The 16,941-nt window shown below is 48.6% G+C and overlaps 1 protein-coding gene across 1 annotated transcript in view; it reads left to right on the top strand.

The window, feature by feature from the left end:
* LOC144828000 (fibrocystin-L-like) overlaps window positions 1-16,941 on the top strand; it is a 1,506,874-nt gene that overhangs the window by 895,086 nt on the left and 594,847 nt on the right. The window lies entirely within an intron of this gene.

The raw sequence follows: 16,941 nt of genomic DNA, 5'->3' as shown, positions 1-16,941 counted from the left end.
TGAAGATGAAGCAGCAACTGTTTTAGCAAATACCAGTTTTATGTTGCAGTCTACTATTGGCCAGTACATCTTTGAAAATACGATCAAGGATAGTAATGTAGAATGACTAAATACAACTACTCCAAAGGAAACCGGAATATAGGTAAACAAGTATCTATGAGAGAAACCTTTAAATCTTCAAAACAAACATCTTTGGCCTGTGAACATATTTGTAATTTGTCTCACAATACATTCCTATTAATTGTTTCTTTACTTCAAAGTGCATTAGGGGCACCCACTGCAAGAATCTTGGCCTTATTTAAATCATTGGTGTGTCAGCCAGCTTCTTTGCCAAAACAATGAATGACTACACTAGAAGGGAAGATTTACATATCAATCAATCAATCAATCAATCAGGTCATTTGTAGAGCGCACTACTCACCCGTAGGGTCTCAAGGCGCTGGGAGGAGGGGGGGGGGGTGCTGCTACTGCTCGAACAGCCAGGTCTTGAGCTTCTTCCTGAAGGAGAGGTGGTCTTGGGTCAGGCGCAGATTGGTCGGAAGTGAGTTCCAGGTCTTGGCGGCCAGGTAGGAGAAGGATCTTCCTCCTGTTGTCGCTCTTCGGATGCGGGGGACGGCGGCGAGGGCGTGGTTGGTTGATCTGAGGAGGCGCTTGGGAGTGTAGAAGTTGATCCGGTTGTTGAGGTAGCTCGGGCCTTGGTCGTGTAGGGCTTTGTGCGCGTGGGTGAGGAGCCGGAAGGTGATTCTCTTGTTGACCGGGAGCCAGTGCAGGTCTCTCAGGTGTCCGGAGATGTGGCTGCGTCGGGGGATGTCGAGGATGAGTCTCGCCGAGGCGTTCTGGATCCGCTGGAGTCTCTTCTGGAGTTTGGCAGTGGTTCCGGCGTAGAGGGCGTTGCCGTAGTCCAGTCGGCTGGTGACGAGGGCTTGGGTGACCGTCTTCCTCGTCTCGGTGGGGATCCACCGGAAGATCTTACGTAGCATGCGCAGGATGTTGAAGCATGACGAGGAGACGGCGTTGACTTGTCTGGTCATGGAGAGGGAGGAGTCCAGGATGAAGCCCAGGTTGCGTGCGTGGTCTGTCGGTTTGGGTGCGGTGCCCAGGGCGGGGGGCCACCAGGAGTCGTCCCAGGCGGAGGGCGTGGAGCCCAGGATGAGGACCTCCGTCTTGTCTGAGTTTAGTTTCAGGCGGCTGGTCGTCATCCATTCGGCTACGTCTCTCATCCCTTCGTGCAGGTTGGCTCTGGCGGTGGCGGGGTCGTTGGTCAGGGAGAGGATCAGCTGGGTGTCGTCGGCGTAGGAGATGATGTTCAGGTTGTGTTGGCGTGCGATGGCCGCGAGGGGGCTCATGTAGATGTTGAAGAGGGTTGGGCTCAGCGAGGATCCTTGGGGTACGCCGCAGATGACTTTGGTGGCCTCTGACTTGTACGGTGGTAGGCGGACTCTTTGTGTTCTTCCGTCGAGGAAGGAGGTGATCCAGTCCAGTGCCTTCTCCTGGATTCCGATGTTGCTGAGGCGCTGTACTAGGGTGCGGTGGCAGACAGTGTCGAAAGCCGCGGAGAGGTCCAGGAGGATGAGGGCCGCTGTTTCTCCGTTGTCCATCAGAGTTCGAAGGTCGTCGGTGGCGGCGATGAGGGCGGTCTCGGTGCTGTGGTTCGCCCGGAAGCCGGACTGTGATGGGTCGAGGGATCCATTCGTCTCGAGGAAGGCGGCTAGCTGTTTGTTGACGGTCTTCTCGATGACTTTGGCCGGGAACGGGAGGAGCGAGATGGGACGGTAGTTCTTGAGGTCGGTGGGGTCTGCTGTGGGTTTCTTGAGGAGAGCGCTGAGTTCGGCGTGCTTCCAGCTCTCAGGGAAGGTGGCGGAGTCGAAGGAGGTGTTGATGATGTCCCGCAGGTGGGGTGCGAGGACAGCGTCGGCTTTGCTGAAGACGTGGTGAGGGCAGGGGTCAGTCGGAGATCCGGAATGGATGGAGTTCATGGTGCGGATGGTGTCTTCGGTGCTGATCGGGGTCCAGGTGCGGAGGGTGGTGGTGGGTGGCGTCGTTGCGGTTGTGGCTTGCGTTGGTTGGTTGCTGAAGCTGTTGTGTATGTCCGTGATCTTGTTGTGGAAGTAGGACGCGAGGGAGTTGCAGAGGTCTTGCGACGGGGTGATGTCGTTGTTTCCGGCGCTGGGGTTGGAGAGCTCTTTCACGATGTTGAAGAGTTCCTTGCAGTTGTGTGCGTTGTTGTCCAGCCGGTCCTTGTATTCATTTTTCTTGGTGGCGCGGATCAGTTGGTGGTGTTTCCGGGTGGCGAGCTTGAGGGTGGTCATGTTGTCCGTCGTTGGTTCCCTTCTCCAGGCTTTCTCGAGGGCTCGACAGTTCTTCTTGGAGCACTTGAGTTCGTCGGTGAACCATGGTGTTTTTCTGCTGCAGGATCTGCTGGGCGGGGTCCTCAGAGGGGCGAGTTCGTCCGCGCAGTTGCTGATCCACTTCGTGAAGTTGTCGGCGGCCTGGCTGGGGTTCGCTGAGTTGGCGGGAGGGTGCTGGCTCAGGGAGGCGGTGAGCTGGTCGGCTGTGATCTTGTTCCAGCTTCTGCGAGCAACCTGTTGCTGGAGGTGGTGGATCGTCGTTCTTCTGAAGGTGAAGTGGACGCAGCTGTGGTCCGTCCAGTGGAGTCCTGTTGCGTGGCTGAAGGTGACGTCTTTGCTGGATGAGAAGACGGCGTCGAGTGTGTGTCCGGCGAGGTGGGTGGGGGTGGTCACCAGTTGCTTGAGTCCGAGGTTGTCGAGGTTGTCGAGCAGGGTGATGGTGTTGCGGTCGTTGTTGTTCTCCAGGTGGAAGTTGAGGTCCCCCAGGAGGATGTAGTCGGCGGAGGGGAGAGCGTGCGGGCTGACGAAGTCGGCGATGTCCTCGCTGAATCGTGTGCGCGGTCCCGGGGGTCGGTAGATCAGGGTGCCTCTGAGGGTGGTCTTCGGGTCGGTGTGGATCTGGAAGTGCAGGTGTTCAGCGGTGGTGAGGGTGTCATCGGTGTTGGTACTGATGCGGATGGTGTCTCTGTGGATGATGGCGATGCCTCCTCCGGTCTGGTTGTCGCGGTCTCTCCGGGTGATCTTGTAGCCCTCTGGGATGGCGATGGCGATGTCCGGGGCTGAGGAGGCGTTCATCCAGGTCTCGGTGATGAAGGCAACGTCGGGGGCGGTGGTGTCGAGCAGGTTCCAGAGTTCTACGGCGTGTCTGTGGACGGAGCGGGTGTTGAGCAGGATACACTTGAGGTGGGTGCTGCTGGAGTTCGGCTTGGCGGGTGCAGGGAAGGTCCGGATGCAGGTGAACTTGCAGGCGAGGCAGCTGAAGGGTCCGTGGGTGTGCTTCGGGGCGGCTCGGTGACATCCTGGGATGTGGCCGGTGTTGAGTGCGATGAGGTCGGCGGCGCTGTAGGTTCGTCGGGTCGGCTTCCGTCGGTGGGGGCCAGGGGTCCTGGCGCTGGTCGCGGTCCGGTCGCGGACGGGCGCAGACGGGCTTACCTTTGGCGCGCCTTCGGCGCACAATCGGCGCGCCCGCTGCGCGTCAACGCTGCGCGTTCGCACGGTCGCCATATAAGGCGAAGTGCGCGGGTGGGCGGAGCAGCTGGGAGGCGGGAGCGGGGAGGGAACAGAAGGGAAAAGGGGCGGGGTCGGTGGTAGTGGCGGGAAGCGGGGGCGGCGAGGGAGGCGGGAAAGCGAGCGAGGAATGTCAAACAGGCTAATACGGGGAAAAACGCTTAAAAACAGGCACAAGTGATGGACAAAACAGCTGAACACGGAGAAAAAAGCCTAAGAGAAAAGTACAGGCACAAGTGATTGACAAAATAGCTAAACACGGAGGAAAAAGCCTAAGAGAAAAATACAGGCACAAGAGATTGACAAAAACAGGCTGAACACGGGGGAGGGATTTGAAAAATAAAAACAAGCACAAGCGCGTGGCAAAGGAAGGCAAACTGACGGCAGCAGGGTCAGTCGGCAGCGAGGCAGCGAGGCAGCTAGGAACAGTTAGGGGGGCACACGCAGCAGCTGGCGGCCGTGCGGCGCGGGGGTGTCCCACAAGTGGGTCACACTCACCTGTGTCGCACGGTCGCCATATAAGGCCAAGTGCGCGGGTGGGCGGAGCAGCTGGGAGGCGGGAGCGGGGAGGGAACAGAAGGGAAAAGGGGCGGGGTCGGTGGTAGTGGCGGGAAGCGGGGGCGGCGAGGGAGGCGGGAAAGCGAGCGAGGAATGTCAAACAGGCTAATACGGGGAAAAACGCTTAAAAACAGGCACAAGTGATGGACAAAACAGCTGAACACGGAGAAAAAAGCCTAAGAGAAAAGTACAGGCACAAGTGATTGACAAAATAGCTAAACACGGAGGAAAAAGCCTAAGAGAAAAATACAGGCACAAGAGATTGACAAAAACAGGCTGAACACGGGGGGAGGGATTTGAAAAATAAAAACAAGCACAAGCGCGTGGCAAAGGAAGGCAAACTGACGGCAGCAGGGTCAGTCGGCAGCGAGGCAGCGAGGCAGCTAGGAACAGTTAGGGGGGCACACGCAGCAGCTGGCGGCCGTGCGGCGCGGGGGTGTCCCACAAGTGGGTCACACTCACCTGTGTCGCACGGTCGCCATATAAGGCCAAGTGCGCGGGTGGGCGGAGCAGCTGGGAGGCGGGAGCGGGGAGGGAACAGAAGGGAAAAGGGGCGGGGTCGGTGGTAGTGGCGGGAAGCGGGGGCGGCGAGGGAGGCGGGAAAGCGAGCGAGGAATGTCAAACAGGCTAATACGGGGAAAAACGCTTAAAAACAGGCACAAGTGATGGACAAAACAGCTGAACACGGAGAAAAAAGCCTAAGAGAAAAGTACAGGCACAAGTGATTGACAAAATAGCTAAACACGGAGGAAAAAGCCTAAGAGAAAAATACAGGCACAAGAGATTGACAAAAACAGGCTGAACACGGGGGAGGGATTTGAAAAATAAAAACAAGCACAAGCGCGTGGCAAAGGAAGGCAAACTGACGGCAGCAGGGTCAGTCGGCAGCGAGGCAGCGAGGCAGCTAGGAACAGTTAGGGGGGCACACGCAGCAGCTGGCGGCCGTGCGGCGCGGGGGTGTCCCACAAGTGGGTCACACTCACCTGTGTCGCACGGTCGCCATATAAGGCCAAGTGCGCGGGTGGGCGGAGCAGCTGGGAGGCGGGAGCGGGGAGGGAACAGAAGGGAAAAGGGGCGGGGTCGGTGGTAGTGGCGGGAAGCGGGGGCGGCGAGGGAGGCGGGAAAGCGAGCGAGGAATGTCAAACAGGCTAATACGGGGAAAAACGCTTAAAAACAGGCACAAGTGATGGACAAAACAGCTGAACACGGAGAAAAAAGCCTAAGAGAAAAGTACAGGCACAAGTGATTGACAAAATAGCTAAACACGGAGGAAAAAGCCTAAGAGAAAAATACAGGCACAAGAGATTGACAAAAACAGGCTGAACACGGGGGAGGGATTTGAAAAATAAAAACAAGCACAAGCGCGTGGCAAAGGAAGGCAAACTGACGGCAGCAGGGTCAGTCGGCAGCGAGGCAGCGAGGCAGCTAGGAACAGTTAGGGGGGCACACGCAGCAGCTGGCGGCCGTGCGGCGCGGGGGTGTCCCACAAGTATATAGATATAGACTTATATGAATCCACTCCCTCAAATGATATAGTTGAAAATTCCAAGACTGAATTTTTGAGTGGACTGTTACTATTAGTAGCTTCATATCTGTTATTGCAGATATCCACCACTGTGTATCAATCTACCCTTGTGAAAATATAGGGACATTTAATAAAGGATAATTTAAAATGTAAATGTAAATTATATTTGTAAAATTGTTTACATGGATCAAATCAAAAATCAAAAAACAAGTTTATTCGGTTTTACATATAGAAAACCATAAAGGTTACACAGCATCCAAATATCATTTAAAACATGAAGTTTAAAAAATTACAGTTCATATCAGGGATAAAAGAGAAAATGGATCCATTGGTAAAAAGACATATATACCACACAATAAAACAAGAGGTGCTTTCTACCAATAAAATAGCTATGTTTCCCGACAAGCCGTGTTTCTCACCGTAGATTTCAGGTAGCCCATGATGAAAAAGATACAATCTGCTTTACACAGTTGCAGATACAAAAGCGCGGGGCGAACCAGGTTAAAATTCAGCATCTCTAAAAGGGGAAGTCAAAAATATCTCCGGGGTACCTCGTAAAATTTTCAGAGTAACATGAAGTGTAGCAAACCCTGTGGAGACACGCTGTCGCAGCCACAGGGTGCTAACGCCTGTCCTCTGCAGCACCTTTTCGGAACGGCAAGTAACAAATGGAAAAGGTCCAGACGATACCTGGACAATAAAAACCATTCGTAAGTGGATAGTGACCCCAGGAGATAAGGCTATATCGACGAGTTTGTTTTTAGCGCCAGAAATTTACGGACGCTGGGTATATGCATATATATATATTATATATATAAATATATATATATATTTTTTTAAAGTTAAGTCTTTTTTGTAATTATACATATTCATAAAATAAAAAAATATGCAAACATTATTCCTAATTATACTTAATTTTATATCCCTAACATATATATCATTTAAATTAATTTAATTTATGGATTAGACATTCCTATGAGTTGTTAATTTCCTGCCAACATTATTTCCTAAGGGTGTGGGTTGTGGTATAAGTAGCTGGCCATATGTGCTGCTTGACTAACTCCAAAGATGAGCTGGAGTAAATATAAGCTGGTTTTGAAACTATTAGGGCTTTAGTAAACTTAGAAGTGTATTTTGTAAATTGAAATGTGTTTTGTGGGGTGTGTTTAGCATTGGAAAATTCCTACCTTAACCCCCACACCCATTCGGTTTCCCTTAATCCCACCTTTCTTGAAGTATTATTCACCATTTTCTTGCCACTCCTCACTCTCAGATTTGCGATAAAATTGTACAATTGTAAACCTATGTGTGCAGAGATCCCTGCCACCGGGGTGTAGATCTCAGCACAGAAAAGATACAAGAGACAGAGAACTCCACTTATAGGTTTGTGAGTTGCATTTTGTAGTCTGTTAAGAAAAACTAGGGGAGTACTAACCTACATACTTCCAAATGCACTATGTGAATTGGACCCATTGAGTATTAACCCCTTCGGTGCTCATGACGGAGCGGTTCCGTCATGAGCGCCGGTTGAGCTGTGCTCATGACGGAACCGTTCCGTCATGACCACACCCGTTTTTAAGAACGTTCAGCACAGCGCGAAAATTCGCGCCGCGCTGAACGGGTTAAGTTACCTACAATTTATATTATTATTATTATTATTAATGTTGTTCTTGCTGGTGTCATTTTTTGTTGTTATTATTAGTATAATTTGATGAGTATTCAAGCAATATCGAAACCAGAAAATACACTTGACACACTAAGTAAAGGCATAAACTATATGAACAGGGTAGCATCAAAGGTTTTGTGAACACTGATGTAGTTCAATTTGTATGGCATTCCCACAGTTAATGTGCTTCACATTCTGATTCATACTTTAAACCGTAGATTCCTCATCTGTAGAATATCCCTGCCACAAGGATACAACTGTAGAATAATTTAGCAATGCTCCTGTGTGCTTGTAAGTGGCATTGTGCTGCTCTGATATAGCTGCCTACAGCTCCGGGAGTGGAGTCGCATCCCACCCCTGTGCACTGAAGTTGGTTTCTTTCTTTCAATGCAATTTGATTTGGATTCAGAGTTGTGGTCCCGACTTCACCGGTCTTCTCTGGGCATTTAAATTCTACAAACATTGTGCTTGATAAAAATGCCCCCACCAAAAATGACAGAATTTAAGCCATGCTGTGATTGCAAGAAACAGATGTTAATCACGGACCATCACAAGGTTTGTATTTGGTATTTGAGCTTTGTCACGGCTCCAGGTTGTGCAACAAGTGGCTCCTCATGCACCTGATGGTGATGTAAGACTGGGAGGTGAAACTGCAATGCTGAACACAAGATGAGGCCATGGTAGATGAATAGGTCTTGTTTCTGCTCCATGTACTAAGCCCTGTCCCAGTTCATACATAAAGCCACTTCTGCAATTGCATTTGGCAAGAAAGCTCAAGGGCCTCTAGGTAGTAGTCACATCTCTTTGAGGTCTCATGAATCCAAACTGGTGGGGACTGTGAGGTGTTTTTGTGTTTTTTTGTTTTTTTTTAGTTGGGTGAAAGCACACTAGGATGTACATGTAGGAGGACTCTCATACATGATCTGAATGTCATACTGCTTTAATACCTGAAGATGTGATTACGGGGTCCTTTTGGATGTTGGAGAAGCATGGAAAACGGAATTGAACCTGTATGTTATGTGTGATAAAACCCAATAAAATTTGTTTAAAAAAAAAAGAATCCAAACTGGTTGTACAGTTGGACCCAACATGCTCTGACTTCCTAGCCCTTTGTTGGGCCCGCATCAGATAGCAGCTTTCAAGGAAGCAATACTTTTGGTGTGATTCTGGCAAGCCTCCAAGTCCTAGGTGCCTCTGTAATCTCCAGTGGGACAATCACTGACCAGCCTGTCCACCACTGATGATGTCTACCCCACTAGAAGACCCTGTTTAAAGGCCAGTGTTGGATCCCGAGCTTAAGACAGCCATATCCAAACTGATGTTGGGTTATAAAATTACAAAAGCTCAACTGGTTTTTGTGCAGCCGGCTCTGATCTAAGAATTCTGCATGCCTCTTTTATTGACAGACGATTCAGTTCCTTTTTGGCTCTGACTGCAGGAGGCACCCTATTAAGGTAAGACACAGATGATGAAGAAGAAAGGGACAGATTCAACACTCCTCACTATACTGATGAAGTTTTGCACAAAATAAGAGTGGGCTAGATACATCTCAGCAGAGCTAGACTCACCACCTTGAACACTGATTGAGTAGAGTGCTTAATTGCATCTGTGGTTTGAAGAGCAGTTGAAATACTAGAGCTGCAGCTGCCTACCTTTGGGTCCCTTCCTTCCCATAGAAGCTGCACCCTATCTGACATCATGTTAACGTCTTCGTCGCCCTACCCACCCTGCCCCCTCCCCCATTCTCAGGCACATTCCGGTCCAGCGCCTACATCCGACTGGTACATGGTGCCCTGTAGTATAGCTCAGTGTGAACCAAAGTTTGCTCAAGTATCATCCCCCCATTAGACAACCGCTGCCATCCCCAGAGAGACTCCACTTTTCCCCTTCTCTTCCCACTCTTCCTACATGCTCCTCACAACCTTTACCCCTCCTTAGAACATTCCAGGAGGCCCTTTTTTCAGGTGAGGGTATATACCCCCTTGAGTCCCGAAAAGATCAGATCGAGTGCATCGGTCACCTCTTTATGCCTATCTTAGTTGCATGTTAACTTGTGGACCATGCTGCTCAGCTGTGGTAAGGTCCCTCAAACTCTGGTTGTAGAACGGGATGTTGGGATGTCATGGGTATTGTTAATGTGCAAGTATCTCTTTCCTGCTACTGTATGCAGTTCCTACTAAATCCTAATAAAAAATTAATGCCAAAAAAAAAGTTACCTTTGGTATTGTTGATTCTGGTGGATTCCTGATTGCCCTCCAGTTTTCCCTTCTGTGGAGGGCCTGTAAGACATCTTAAAAGGCCCCATTTTAGAGATCAGCAAACTGGCTCAGACAATTTGTTGTACGCTCTGTGTCTGAGGGTGCAGAAGTAGAAAGATACATTAAACTGACGTCAGGGCGCAGAGACAGCCCTTATATACAGCTGCCTACAGGCCCTTATATACAGCTCCCCTGCAGCACTTCCGAGCAGTACACCTCAGAGCCACATGACACCACTTGCCGGCATAAGGAAGCATTGCTGAAGAATTCTACGGATTCATGCTGATGCCTGGGAATATTCTAAACATGAGGAATCTTTGACTAGGTAGATCATCAACCAGAAAGTAAAATAACGTGTTCATTGTGTTCTTAACACAGCAACATGTCTGTTAGGGGCTTTTTGAATGTTCACATCTATAAGACTTTTAATAAGCTTGCTTCATGAATATGCATGTAGATTGATGCCAGTTGTTTCCAGATGAATGGGTTATGGCTATCACAAGGATTCAGCTGTCATGTTAGTGGGATGAGCAGCGCTGATTTGTTCCACCCACAGAAGTAGCCCTTTATAACATGTTTCAGACCTGCCTGTGTTAGAATAAGAACCGTACATAATCCCAAACCGGTAAGCAATATTGTTCAATAAAGTGCTCTGACACCTCGGTTCAGGTATGGGTCACAATACATAAAACATTTTCAATAAATAAATCCAAGCAAAATCTTGGAAAGAGAAGTCACCAGAAAGCTGCTGCAAAAATGTAGCACAACCTCCTCCTGTGTGATCACCAGTCTTGTTTGAGACCTTCTCGAGGCCGGTAATAAGTCTTGGCTAACATCAAAGAAGAACTTCTCACCACCCTTGAAGAGGGTCAGCCGGAGGGTCAGATGCTCTCTGGCCCTAAGTCTGACAGGTCTAACTGGCCCTCTGTCACAAATTTTTGCACACTAAATTTGCAGCAATGCGAACACTTCCATGTGTGTTTCTGGTGATTTTTGTGAGGGTTTAGAGAATATCGTTGTCTGAAAAACGTCCAACATGAATCTCTTGTTCTAATTATCGCCTGCAAAAATATCTTCCCCTTGTAGTTAAGAATAGAAAAGCTAGGCACAGTGGGCCGTGATTTTTGTAAACATTATTTAGTATACAATTTTTATTTCGAGTGATTTTTTTAATAAACAATATTCTGGAGCACAGCCATTTGTGAAACCCTGATATATCAGAAATGTTGGAAATCAAAAGTGTTATGCAAAGATATGAAACAATTCATTCGTAAATGGCCCTTACTTATTTACTCTAATATCCGTGAGGGGAACGGCTGGACTACACTTCCCAGGTGCCCCGGCGGCGCACACCTGAGGCCAGTGACACCGCGCCCGGAGGCGCTTGAAAAGCAAGGAGCGCCGAGCGCTCTTGGGGGACGCTGCTGAATCTACCGGGCATTTTCCACTCTGTCCTTGCCGTGAGGGGAACGGCTGCACCGGAGTGTGTCCCGCAAACACCGTGAGGGGAACGGCTGGACTACACTTCCCAGGTGCCCCGGCGGCGCACACCTGACGCCAGTGACACCGTGCCCGGAGGCGCTTGAAAAGCAAGGAACGCCTCCCGCACTCGCGGGACGCGTGCGGGACGAGCCGGACAAAGCCCGGACAAAGGGCGGGCCGTCTGTGGTCGTCCGGGGCCGGAGGAGGCCGAGTCGGGGTACCCCCCTATCATCTACACCCCAACATCCGCAATGGGTAAAAGGAAAAAGGTATGTGCCAAGGAAGATGAGGGGACAAAAGCCAAACATCCCAGAAAGTCAGAATCGATTATCTCATATCTAACTTCTGCAGTGGGTGTTCTGACTAAAGATATCGCTAATGCAGAGAAAGAGCTGGGCCTGAATGCAGGGGAAGTTATACAAGCCCCTCCTGCAGACAATAGCCGGGTGATTCCCTTGGAGCCAAATGTTGTGATAACCAACCAGGGAGTGATCTCAACCCACACTGTTCCACCCACCCCACAGGTAACTTCTCCTCAGCCACTGCCCACCTTACCTGCTGCTCCTACACATAAGGTGTCTCAGAAGCGAAAGCTCCTAAACATGGCGGGCAGAAGAAAAATAGCCATGGCTAAGACACATCGAATAGATCATTGTCTCATGGAACAAATTGGGAAAATCGTGGAGGACCTATTTATCTCACGCCTGGAACCAGCTTTTGTGTCTATCGCTAAAGACATTGTTGACACTTTAAATACCTGCGTAGCGGGGCTTTTGACGAAATGTGAGAAAATTGATGCGACACTGAAACAATACAGGGGGACAGTGGGGGTCCCATCCAGCCAGTGGTCTCAGTTGCTGATCAGTCCTTAGTTGATACCACGACCACTAACACTATTCCATGTAGGCCCAATAGACAGGTAGGGAACGCAGTTATAGAAGGGCATCCAACTGTAGAGGAGGGGGTAGGGGATCGCTTGCCTGGAGCAAATACCAGGCGTAGCCAGGTACCTGATAAGAGTAGGTGTACACAACAGCTGGGCCATACCCATGAGCTGCCCCCAGAGGCAGCCCCTCTGGTGGCTGTTTTTACTGGGGTACCTCCAATTAGGTGAGACACTATTGAAACGACCGCGGACCTGATGATCCAAGCTAGACAGTGGCGTCATCAGTTTAGCACGGGTGGAGATGATGTTGCCTGCGCTCTCACCATGGCAAGGAGGGTCCGCTGGGTGGGGCATTGCCCTAAGAAATCCCCGGGGGACTGTGTGGTGGTGAATTTTAATAACAGGCATGGCGCTGAAAGGCTATTTTGGGATGGTTCGAACATTGAAAATAAAGGTATTAGACCTCTCCCTCTGGGGTTTTTCTATCCCCCAGTTAGGGTTCATAATCACCATCAGCAACCTAACCAGAACTATACACGCCACAATAAACTCCACAATAACAAATGTATAACATCTTACCAGGCCATGATGAGTTCACAGAGGAGATCTGTTCAGGGGCCGCTACAGGGGGTGGACGTGCCCCCCCACCTATATCCACATTAACATCTACACAACCAGATTTCCCGGTACACCTTTCCCCTAGGGATGAGATAGAGCTATGCAACCGATACTCACCTCTCTCACAGATGGAATCCAATGATTGACTGGGGCCCGAATTCATAGGTCAGGGAACTGGGACAGGTGGTGCCACTCATACAGTACAAAATCCGACAACCACAAGTAAAATGTTAAGTTGGAACGTGGCGGGCATTAGATCAAAAAGCACTGACACCATTTGGCTACAATTTATAAGGCAGTTTGATATCCTGGCTTTCCAGGAAACTTGGGACGCAGAGTCTAGCTTTAACCTAGATGGTTATCACAGTTTTAGTATCCCTGCGGTTCGTGGGTCTGCGGGGAGATCAAAGGGGGGTTTACTCTTCCTTATTTCCTTAAACCTTGCAGGCACTTTTAGAAAACGTAATGGGGAGTCAGATAATTTCCTTATAATAGAATGGCTTCTTCTAATAAATTTATATAATGCCATGGAAAACTCCCTTCAGAAGGAAGATTTTAGTGTGTTTGATCACTGTTTGTCAGTCTATAAGCTTAATAACTCTTTTGTGTCTGAGATATTCTTAATGGGAGATTTTAATATACACCCTTGCCCGTGGGATTGTTATGGGGAAGATGTGGCGGGACCCACGAATGGGAGAGTACCCCACTTTGAACATAACAAACAGGGTGATGCCTTGGAGGAACTACTATCTAATCTAAATGTATTCGAACCGGGTAAGGAAGGTGGTAGAGAGGTTGTCCCCACGTTTATAGGACGGGGTGCTGAGTCAGTGATTGACTACATTTTCGTATCCCTGTGGGTCCTGAATAAAATCCTGGAGTATAGAGTAGTGATCTCAACCTTCAGCGATCACAATCCGCTTGTACTGGAAGCTGAACTGAGGTGTAAGGTGGTCAGGCAGGGTGGCACCACGGAACTTATCCACAAAAGACCAAGGAAGGCGGATAAAGTGGGACGCCGTAGTCCCGGAGGCATTTTTTGAGGATCTGGCCGTCAAGGCAGAGACCAATTTTGGCATCTATCTGGACGAGCATGCGGTGGGTACGGAAACTATAATATCTTTCACAGCAATTTGTAACCAAATCGCTGAAAACCTACATAAGGGGAGTAGGCCACATACTAAGAAGGCATTTAAATGGTTCGAATCCTCGTGTTCAAAGGCTCACGGGGCGCTCCTCAAGGCCCTAAGAGCACACCAAGGGACAGGATCCTAGTCTCCTCTCTCCTCAAGGAGTATAAACAGGTAACATCCATGCGGAAACGCAAAATTAAAGAGGAGGCATGGGATAACTTGCAGTCAATTGATGTACTAAAGGACAGCAGAAAGTTTTGGGCCACAATAAATCAATCATTTTTTTCGGAAAGTGATAATCTAGACACGGAATGTGTAATTCCGGATGAGGTGTGGCTCAAACACTTTAGGAGTAGTGACAAGGAGCATCAAGAGTTAATTTCAGGAAGTTCCACTCTGGATCGCCCCACACACCTTGTCAAATTTGAATTGGCGGAAGTAGAAAAAGCCATTCGAGATACATCGAAACACAAGACCCCAGGACCTGATGGGGTCCCCGCCGACCTTTACATCAGGTACCCCAATTTCTGGGCAAAGATTTTAACCAACGTGTTCAATGCATCATCCTTAGCGGGTTTCCCCCCCTCTTGGGCCTCCTCAATAATTGTACCCATTTTCAAAAAAGGGAGTAGAGGGGACCCCGCCTGTTACATGCCAATCTCCCTGCTGGACTCTGCAGTCAAGATCATGGGCAGAGTCATTTTACCGAAATTGGGAGATTGGATGTCTGACAGGGGGGTGCTCTCGAACTTCCAGTACGGTTTCAGGCAACATAGAAGCACCATGGACCAATGCTTAAATTTACATCTTTTGATCAATAAATACACTTTAACCAAAGAGGGTTTTTTATACCTCAGGTTCATGGACTTATCGTCAGCTTTCCACCTGATGAACCGCTCTAAATTATGGCATATTCTGCTGGAAATGGGCTTAGAGGCATCCTTGGTTTATTTCCTTGCGACCTTCACCAGAACCTAGCGACAGACGTTAGGGTGACGCAGGATGGCAGGTGCACGAGCCAATTTAATTCTAGGCGGGGGGTCAGACAAGGCTGTATTCTGGCCCCTCTTCTCTTTACAATCTACATTAACGGCCTGGAAAAATCCCTGACCGGGGCCAGCGCAGACATTCCGCGTGCCGGAGGATCGGGTATCCCGGTCCTCCGGTACGCGGATGATGCTGTACACATCGCTCGCACAGGCCTGGGCCTACAGAGGCTGCTTGATAACTTTGGCGCCTTTATGGAGTCACTAGACTTAAAAGTAAACAGCAGCAAATCTCACGTTATGATTGCTGGGGCCCGTAGGAAGATTAGCAAGGTTAATATATTTGGATGCCTGGGCAAGCAACTTTCTAGGGTTCCGGTGTTTACCTCCTGGGAGTGTTATTTGACGAGAAGGGCAATTGGGGCCCCCAGCAGAAACAGAAGAGCAATGCTGTTATAAGATCTACTTCAGCCCTTCTCAGCTTTTCCAAAAGGTTGGGAGCTAGGCCCATGGAGGCCATGCTCAAAATATACAAGTCTAAATGCTGTGCGATTGCATCTTATGGGGCCTCTATATGGGGTTACGCCTCTGTTGGTAAAATACAACTCGCAGAAAACAGATTCCTTAGATCCTTGTTGGCGGTACCTCAGTCATCCCCGACCCTGCCCGTACACTCTGAATTAGGTCTAGGTTATATTACGGACCATTTAAAAGTAGCCCCATTGATTTGTTGGGTAAAGACGTGGCTCAATGAAGATATCACTCTTAACCATCTTATCCTAAAAGATTGTTTAGCCCTCGAGAAGGCAGATGGTATGCCATGGCTGACATACGTTAGAGCGGCGTGTGTTAGACTGGGTCGTCCTGAATTATATACAGCCCCAGAGGGAATCAAGAAGGAGGATGTGGAGTGGATCAAACATAATTTTAGGATCATGTTGGAGGCAAATAGGGAGGAGGCGGAGCTTAAAAAACTAGGTGCAAGAAGTATCTATCTCTTACAGACTTCCCCGTCAATTGAACCTTATCTGAAGATTGTCACCAAGCCTTTTCATCGCTTTTTGCTGACAAGACTTAGGTTCAATTTAATACATCTTACTTTAGGAATTTTTCCGCAATGGAGTAAACCTGAAGAATCTGCACCATGCTCCTGTGACTCCACACAAGATACTCTCCACCTGATCATGTTCTGTGAAAAATTTTCTAAGGCGCGTAAAAAAAAGTTATACCCCATATTACGAGAGGTGGGTTTTCTGCAAGTAAGACCGGCACTCTTACACCTGCAACTGCTGAGTAGCAAGCGCACTATTTTTAGTGTAGCAAGCTTCTTGGTGGCAGCAGCTAGGGTGAATAAAAAAAGTAATATCTGTACGCACCAAGCACAGTAGGAGGAGAAGGGGGTACTTTTGTTATAAATCATGGTAATATAACAGATGCACTTTAGATTTTATATATTGTAGATTTTGATAGTGGTGCTATAAGTTTGACGTAGACATTTGCTCATCATCTATTTTGCACAAATCACGAATTGTAAATAGTGTATATATATGAATGTCTGCAAATGTTCGTAGAACTATTTATTTGTACCTATTTTATTCTATTTTATGCATCATGGATGTATGTATTGTTGCTTCTTTTTATGATGTTTATTAATCGAAATAAAGATTTTTGACTGACTACTCTAATTTCCTTCACGCAATTTTTTACCCAATTGATTATTTTAGAGTGGTCTGTGCTGACAAATGAAGATTACAAATCCAGCTTCACTATCAAAGATTCTTACCCTCTGCCAATCCTTAATTCTTGGGGGCTCATTTACAAGCCTCGTACGCCACTTTTGCGTCATTTTTAACAGGGAAAAGTGACGCACGGGTGGCGCAAGGGGCTTGTAAATAAGCACCTTGGTATGATGGTCTCTTTGTCGAAAAATCCTGAGACTAACATTCATGAACTAAATTAGATTATTGCAACCTATTTGCAGTAACTATGCAAGAAAATCTAGAATCCTCGTGTTCACTGTGGTCGCCCAGCCAAGAGACGCTATGGCCATGCTGCTTCCACTGGAGGCACGCCTGTTTCTGTATTTGCTTCTTCCTTGATGTCATTATTCACATTTGCTGACAGGCGTTACTGTCAGGCTGCTGCAGTCGCTTTCTTACCTTGTACTATGAAATAGTCGGGATCACAGCCACATGACAGCTTCATGCCAAAATGTTTCGAGGTGTGACCTCTTGGAAGACCAACTTTCCTAAAT

This window comes from Lissotriton helveticus, chromosome 4_1 (assembly GCF_964261635.1).
Source record: "Lissotriton helveticus chromosome 4_1, aLisHel1.1, whole genome shotgun sequence".
Classification (NCBI taxonomy): Eukaryota; Metazoa; Chordata; class Amphibia; order Caudata; family Salamandridae; genus Lissotriton; species Lissotriton helveticus.
The sequence above is the reverse complement of the archived record's forward strand: the minus strand, read 5'-3'. Positions and strand labels throughout refer to the sequence as shown.